An 8565-nucleotide genomic window follows, 5' to 3' on the forward strand; every position below is an offset into this window, starting at 1 on the left:
ACTCTATGATAGAGAGCGAAAAACCGGAGGACATAAAAGCAGTGAAGGTACTTAATGAGAATAGGACAGTGTGGAATGGGGTAAGTGAAGAGAAGAGGATAGAGAAAGATAGCAGGGAACAATAGAGAGGCAGGACGTTAGTGAGAAACAGATAGGACTTATTAACTGTTGATGATGACATGTATAGTATTCTCAACTGGATTGGTCTGAGAAGTATTTCATGATGGGCAAAGTATTTTTACAAGCAAAATGAGAAATAGCAATTGACTGTTTTAAAAAATAATTAGAATAATAAAAATAATGATTGGGGAAAACATAGAAAAGATATTGAATGTTGAAGTGGGGAGATTAATGTCTCTGTACTGATGGACATGCATGGCATTCCCTTTTGAAAAAACAATGTAATACACTGTAAAATTATATGTAATCCAATGTAATATAAAGAAGATTATGATGATGATAATAAAAAAATAAATTAAAAAATAAGATATATGCTGAAATTACTGGAAACATGCCAAAGGATAAAATTAGCCCATGGAGTCTGAGCATCATTTTGTTTTACAGCATCTTTAAAGATAAATTTATAAAAATAATTGGCAGAATAAAGAAAATTTAATAAGTAAAAAAAAAAAAATAATAAATTTAAATTTAAAAAAATAAATAATTTCTATTGGAAAAAAGAGAGGAACCACAGGATGTTGCCTTCACTTCAGAAGTGATATTTTGTTCTTTCCATGTGCTCTAGCTGTTAAGATTATATCTTTTCCTAAAGATGCAGTTCAAATGTCAATTCTGTTGTAACATCACTTCTACTCCTTCAGAAATAAGTGACTCCTAAATTCTCAAAAATTAAAAAAGTTTGTAGAATTCCGAAGTGAAGCCATCAGGACCTGGGCTTCAAAGGAAGGTTGTTTATTGCTGATTCAATTTCCTTGCTTGTTATGGGTCAATTCCAATTTTCTATGTCTTCTTGATTAAATCTCAGTAGATTATATTTTCCAGGAATTTGTCCATCTCATCCAGGTTCTCTTGTTTGTTTGTGTAGAATCACTCATAGTATTCTCTAATGATTTTTGTATTTCTGTTATGACCATTGTGATATTGCTGGATTCATTGTTAATCTGATTTCTTTCTCTCTTCTTAATTAGTCTAGCTAATGGTGTATCAATTTGGTTTATCTTTTTTGGAGTTAGCTTTTGATTTAATTTATTTTCTTTATAATTTGTTTATCCTCTATTTCATTTCTTTCTGCTCAAATATTTATTATTTATTTTTTTCTTGACATTTTTCTTGTTGTTTTTCAGGTTCTCTGAGATGTTATTAGGTTGTCTACTTACCACTTTTCCATCTTTTTCTTATGCACACTAACAGTCAGCCATGTGGGAGTCCAGCACCCTTAAACACCATGTGACCTGCTGGTCTCTAGCATAACATTTTTCAGTTGTTACCAGAGAGAGAAAGAGAGAGAGAAACTTCATCAATCAAATGTGGTATGAACACACACTTGCTCAGAATATTTTCCAAGCTGTAAAGGCCCCACCCCAAGGCAAATTTCTTTAACAATCACATAAAGTTTAGAAGCTGGCCTCCTTGCTGAGGGCACACCTAGATAAAATATCTCCCTTCTCTATATTCTTCCTGAGGGCTCTCTCTAGTTATTATGGAAGGGAGCTAGATATAAACAATGCAAAAGATGCTGAACATTTTCTGTATGTCAACAAAATAAAACACTTATAAATAACCAAATTGTTAAGGAATACAAAAAGAAAATTACAAAATACCTTGAAATTTCATATAATATGATATCCTCTGGGCTCATACATATTGCTCAAATGACAGAAATATATTTCATTTGTGGCTGAGTATATTCTATTCTGTACATGTTTTCTTACTTATAATTATTGTTGGACACTTAGTTTTATTTCGTATCTTAGCTATTGTGACTAGGACTGGAATAAACATGAGAGTGCAGATACTTATTGAATGAATAGATTTTCTTTCTTTGGATATATACCTCCTAGTGAGGTTGGTGGACCACATATTAGTTCTAGTTTTACTACTTTGAGAAACCACTATTCTGTTTACTATAGTGGATATGCAGATTTACATTCCCACAAGCTCATAAGAGTTTCTTTTTCTACATTCCCACCAAAATTTGTCATTTTATGTGTTTTTGATAATAGATATGTTGGTATTGATTCTGATTGAGTTTTTTATAGTCGAATCTAGTTTTTAATATCATAATAGATAGGGTACAGTTTACAGTAGTGGGAAGAAGTTGTGCATTGTCCTCTGAGGCAAGGGGTGAGTGGGACTCAGAAGGGACTCTATGGGGCAAATATCTGAGCAAGATCCAGGTTAATGTGATACTTTGCTGTAGTTTTGATTTGCATTTCACTATATTTAGTGATGTGAAACATTTAAAAAAAATATGTACTTGCTGTCCATTTGTGTGGTTACTTTGGAGAAATGTCTATTAAGGTCTTTTGCCCATGTATAAGTCAGGTTATTAGTTTTATTGCTGTTGGGTTGTTTGAGTTCCTGATGTATTCTGGATGTTAATCTCTTATTGGAAGAATAGATTGCAAATATTTTCACCAGATAAAATATAGCAGTCCCAGGGCCAACAGGGGGTATAGCAATTGGGGTGCTAGACTCCCATTGACCAAAGTTTGAGCTTCAGACCCCATGACTTGAAGATCATGCCAGGTGCCTGTGAGTGCATACTGAAGATCCTGAGAGGAGACTGGAGGAGAAGGGATTTTGCAGCATGGCCATCCAACCCAGGGTTGATTTCTCACTTTCCCTGCCTGTCTCTCTCCACTGAGAGAGAGATATGTTTTCCATGTCCCATGGCAACACACACACACACACACACACACACACAGAAAATCCCACACCAGTTCCAACACATTATGTCAGCACAAACACTTCTAGTATACTTTAACAGATTTACAGAGCAATTATGCTACTAAAACTCACATACACAAATATTTTCTATATCTTACATCTCACTGAGTTCCCCCCCCCCCTTTGGGGGGGGTTTTCTCCAGAGTTCCCCCCCCCCCCTTGGAGAGGTTTTTGCCATAGGGTGCGTGTGCTCATCAGACAGACAGAGAGAGACAGAGAGACAGAAAGCGAAAAATCACCCCCCGGGTGGATGAACCCCCGGGTGGATGACGCTGCAATCCCTTCTCCTCCATTCTCCTGTTGGGATCTTGGGCACACACGCACACACACCCAGTGTGAGTTTTAAGTCACCGGGTCCGGTATGTGAACCGCGGTCGACTACATTGGAGTCCAGCGACATAGCCATTACACTAACTGCTGGTCCCAGATTTGTTTTGTTATGATCAATATTCTAAATTTTATTGCCAACAATTTCATGATTTCTTGTATTTTATCCATTGTTAGAGAGAAGTTAGTGTTTTCCTATGGAGGAGAAATACTTATTATGACCATTTTTTAAAAAAATTTTTCTTGTATCTCTACTTTGAGCTTTAAGTACCTAGTAAAGTATCCACTTTTTCCTGACTTATAGAATAGTTTCTATAAAGGCAATTTTTAAAATATTTTTTAGTTTTTTTAATCATCATTATTATTTTACTTACATTTAATGAATATATGTCATTCCCACATACTGCATAAATTTTCCCATCATAAATATAGTATATATTAGTCCAGTCTAAGATATTATGATACATGTTATCATCAACAGATAATTTTCTATTTTTATGTCCCTTGAATATTTTGTTCATTCTTTTTCTCCTTTATTCCCTTCCTCTCATGCTCTCGCGATTCCCTCCCTCCTCCTGCACTCTCTCTAGTATGCACAATTGATATCCATACTTTATACAGTCCAATATTTCAGTTTCTGCCATAGAGAGTGGACATTTGCAGTATATTGAGTGGGGACATACAGTGCCCCTCTTTCATAGTCTGGCTTGTTATCTTAACAGTAAATCTTCCATATCCATTCACTTTCTATCAAATGCCAGGGTCTCTGCTTTTTGTTTGCTTGTTTGTTTTTGTTTTTGATTTTTTTATGGCTGAGTAGTAATCTGTAGTGTATATGTACCATACCATTTCAGTATTTTCATCTGTTCATGGGTATGTGGGTCAGTTCCATGTCTTAGCAATTTTTACTTTTCCTATGACCGTGATCTCAGTAGCAGTTAAATGAGCTATTTTGGTATTGATTCTGATTGAGTGTGTTGTAGAAAAATCTATTTTAAAGGACCATAATAGACAGGAAGGGAACTATTTGGCATGTGGGAAGGGGCTGTTTGTTTTCCTCTAAATCAAGAGGTTGAGCAGGGCTCAGAAAGGACTCTCTACAGGGCTAATATTTTTGCAAGACCCAGTGGACCTGGGAGAATGTGTCTATACTTTTCAGAGGAGGTAGGAACTGAGCAGGGCTTTTCATGTTATACAGAGGGAATGAGGCTTGTACATGGTTGGCATGGGCTTTAATGGAGGAGAAGAGAAGTGTTGGGGGAAAAGGAACCACATGGATTCAGGTGTGCTGATATCATGAAGTTCAGAGGTGGGCAGGGCCAAGTAGGCATCATCATGTCTGTGAGACTCTAAGATTATTAGGCAAGAGTAGGCCCCTTAGGGTGTGGGAAGAAGAGTTCATAAAGCTCAGAAGTTAGCAGGTTAGGGTGCGGTCCAGGCATATTCTAACCAAGCTCAGGTTAAACACCCCTTGAGACCTGGAGTTAAGTGGAGCTAAATGGAACCTGGGTAGGAAGGACTTCTATGTCATCAGGTGGGCAGGGCTGAGAAGAAGGGACTCAGAATATGAGGCACTAAGTGGAGCGGGATCTGGCAAGGTGCACTGCAAGGCTCAATTACCAGTGAGGTCAAGTAAATCTGAACAGGGTTCAGGGGAGATGGCCCAACAGCACTGGAGGTGATCCAAGTCTGGTAGATTCAAGTAGAGCCTGAGTGGCTGGCCTGTAAATCCTGAGAGGAGAGCAGGGAGACCCATCAAACATAGAGATAGACTTGGTGATGAAATCAGGAAAGACCAGAAGCAAACTAAGTCTGGTTCAGTCAGTTTGAGCCTGGATGTTTGGTCAGTACAGCTTAGGGGACAAGGGTTATGCAAAACCTGGATGTGGCAGTACCCCTGTCCCCACCAGGAGTATAAAATAGGTGAGTAGGTCAGTCTTAAGTGGCATCAGCATGGCTGACCTATATTGCCTTGGTTCGAGAGGGGCTATTAAGATCCAGACTCATGCTTGAAGTTGGGTGACCACATCATGTACTCTAGGTTTAGGGAATTCCTGGGGAAGTGCCCTCTCTTCTTTCATCTAATTGGGAGTAGGATTTTGGTATCTGCCTCTCTTCCAAGTACCTCATCCTTTCTAGTTTTCCCACACAACAGTTCATAGATATCCTGAACAGCTGTCTTGTAGGAGACCTCAGAGTGTGCAGGTAGCCACTTCCTGATGCCTGAGTCTGAAGGTGAATATTTTACCCAACAGTCAGATTCCTTTGTCTCTGTTGGGATTGGTGCTCTCACATTATGTTTTGGGGGTGAGTGAAAATGCACTGCGCTCTTGGCCTTCATTGTGAAAGAGGCTGGTAGGCTATAGTTATGAAGTTGTTCAACCCATTTTTCCCAGTCAAGGGGACTACTTTTACTCTATTGTGCCTTTCACAACCACAGAACTGAGGATGTGAGATTGTATGGCCCTGAACATATCTACACTCCTCCTGCTGGTTGGCTTTTTTTTAGTTTATATTTTTATTTTACTTATTTATTTGTTTTATTTGTTATCATAATCTTTTTTATATGACATTGAATTACATATATCTTTAATGTGTATTACATTTCTTTTTTCAGCACAATTACCATGCATATCAGTCAAAACAAAGACATTACTATCCACATCACCATCATCAAATAACTTCATCTTTTTTCAGATTATTATTATTATTTATGATCTTTTTTTGTATTCAATCATTATATATGATTTGGCTTGTATAAAGAATTTACATAACATGAAATACTTCTCAGAACAATCCAGTTGAGAACAATCCATGTTATCATCAACAAGTAATAAACCATTTCTGCATCCCACTAATGGCATGCCTATTTTTTCTCTTGCTATCCTTCTCCATACTCTTTTCTTCTTCCCCTTGCCCTGTTCCACATTGTCTTCAACATCCATAACTATTTCCATTGCTTTTATGCCCTCCAATATTTCAATCTCAACAATAAAGTGCAGAGAGTCTGTATATATTAAGTGGATACATACAATATTTTGCTTACATAACCTCTCTTTCTTTGTTCAGCAATAGATCCTTCATATTTGACCACTTTCTCTCAAATGCCAGAGTCTTGATTTTTATGGTTGAGTAGTATTCCATGGAACATATGTGCCACATTTTTTCCATCTATTCATATGTTTGTGGACATTTAGATTGGTTCCATGTTTTAGTGATCATGAATAATGCCACAGTAAACATTGATGTGCAAGCACTTGTCCAACTGAGCATTCTCTTGTCCTTTGAGTAGATACCCAGAAGTGAAATTGCTGGATCAAATGGTAGTTCTATTTGTAGATCTTTGAGGAAACTCCACATTGTTTTCCACAGTGGCTTAACCAATTTACATTCCTACCAACAATGTAGAAGAGTTCCCCTTTCACCACATCCCTGCCAACACTTCTGCTAGTTAGCTTTTAAGATGACCACCAAGCTCTCAGGGTGGGCAGTGTTAGGAAATTTTAGTGTTTTGGTGAAGTACTATAACCTTGTATGTGTCTACATTGAGTGTTGGCTCCATGTCAATTTCATTGTTTTCCTGAAGTTGGGATCTGAAGGGACTGTACGAAATTTGTAGTTTTGGAAGAGAGTTTCTTTCACTTGTCCTCCATGATGCAGAGTCTCTTACCTTCTAAGCCAGATGACCACGTGAGAGATCCGATGGAGAGGCTCTTTCTAAGAGACATCCAGCCCCTCCTGGGTTTCAGCACTAGATGTAAGGTTTGATTTGGGAGCAGTGATGAAGTCAGAGGTGGCAAAGGTGAAAATACCAGAGACAGGCTTTGGGGTTTAATAAAACCAGCATAATTTATTCTGCTCTCTCAGGTGAGGTCCCTCAGCCTCGGCCTGGTCAGACCAGGGAGTCACACCCAAGGTGGGTGCTGCTCGTTCTTAAAGGGCCATTGTCCAATAGGTGCTCACCATGGGTCCTTGTCTGGCCAATGAAGTTTGCTGTTTCTGTTCAACTTTGGTGGGTGTGCCAAATTCTGAAGGGCAGGAAAGTTCATTGGTGATGGTGGGCCAGGTGTGGACAACAGAAAAGTTCCTGCTGGAAGGAATGTTTCTGCCATGTTTCTTTTCCCTTCCCCCAGACCTTACATGGTCATTTATTCTATTTTGTGTTTTTCTTTTCATGTTTCTGAAAGAGATGATATAATGAGTGTTTCTAGTCAATCAACCTGATTCTTCTCCCAGAGATGGTTTTTGACATTAGCTCACCATCTTCACAAGGCACAATTTCCTGAAGAATGTTACCTTTCTTTTCCACCACCACTTGTCTGTTAAGAAGCAACCAGGTGAACTTTGGTTTGATCACTGGCCTGGACCCGTGGCTGGTTTGTTTGCAATAAAAGCAGTCAAAGCAGTACCGAGGTACTGAAATGTTGATTTACTTAAAAATGTATTTTATAATGAGGAAACAAATTACTATGAATGAAAACATTAACATTGTACTTCCCTACAATTACCCGCCCCCAGCATGCACTATGAAGCAGGGAACAGCGCCAGTCAGTGAGACCAACTGAGGCAGAAAGGCCACCTCTGGCCTTCCAATGCCTTCTGTCTGCTCCAGGTGCATCCTAGACCAGTGCCTCCTGCATTTCTTTGCCTCCCTTACCCTCTGAGTCTGCATAATAAAGCAGAGAACAGCTGGAGATAGTGAAACAAACTGAGACAGGAAGACTGTCACAGACCTCTGCAAGACTGTCTCAGACTTCTAGCTGCTTTCTGCTCACGCAGAAATAATTTGAGATTTTATAGTTTTCTGAGTAGTACTCCTTACCCCAGTTGAAACACTCTAGTTCGCTCCAGATGCACATGGATTTGAGAGACTGGGAAAGGAATCAACACCTAGAGCTGGTTACTTACACACTTCTCTAGCTGGAAGACAAAGCACTCTACCAAGAAAACAACTGAGAAGTAGAGTTCTTCTTCTTGACACTATAGAATAGACCAAGAAAAAAGAAGTGTATATAGTCTGATAGGTGACTAGAAACTAGTGCTAAAGAACAATAAATACAGGAAAACAAGGAAACACCTCTTTCTCAATGAAATGGAGCAACTCTTCTATAACTATAGACAGCACAAAGAATTCTCAGGAATATCAGAAATAATATTCATGGTGACAGAGATTGGAAAATATTTTCAGGATTGAAGGAGATAGACATTACATTAAAAAAAAACAATAAGAACTTCAGGAGATGATGAAAGTAATACAGGAAATCAAGACAGTCTTTGAAAGTATTAATAACATATTAAGCAACTCAAAAGATGGAATTTATGAGCTAG

Source organism: Tupaia chinensis, unplaced genomic scaffold (genome assembly GCF_000334495.1).
Source record: "Tupaia chinensis unplaced genomic scaffold, TupChi_1.0 Scaffold000596_1, whole genome shotgun sequence".
Classification (NCBI taxonomy): Eukaryota; Metazoa; Chordata; class Mammalia; order Scandentia; family Tupaiidae; genus Tupaia; species Tupaia belangeri.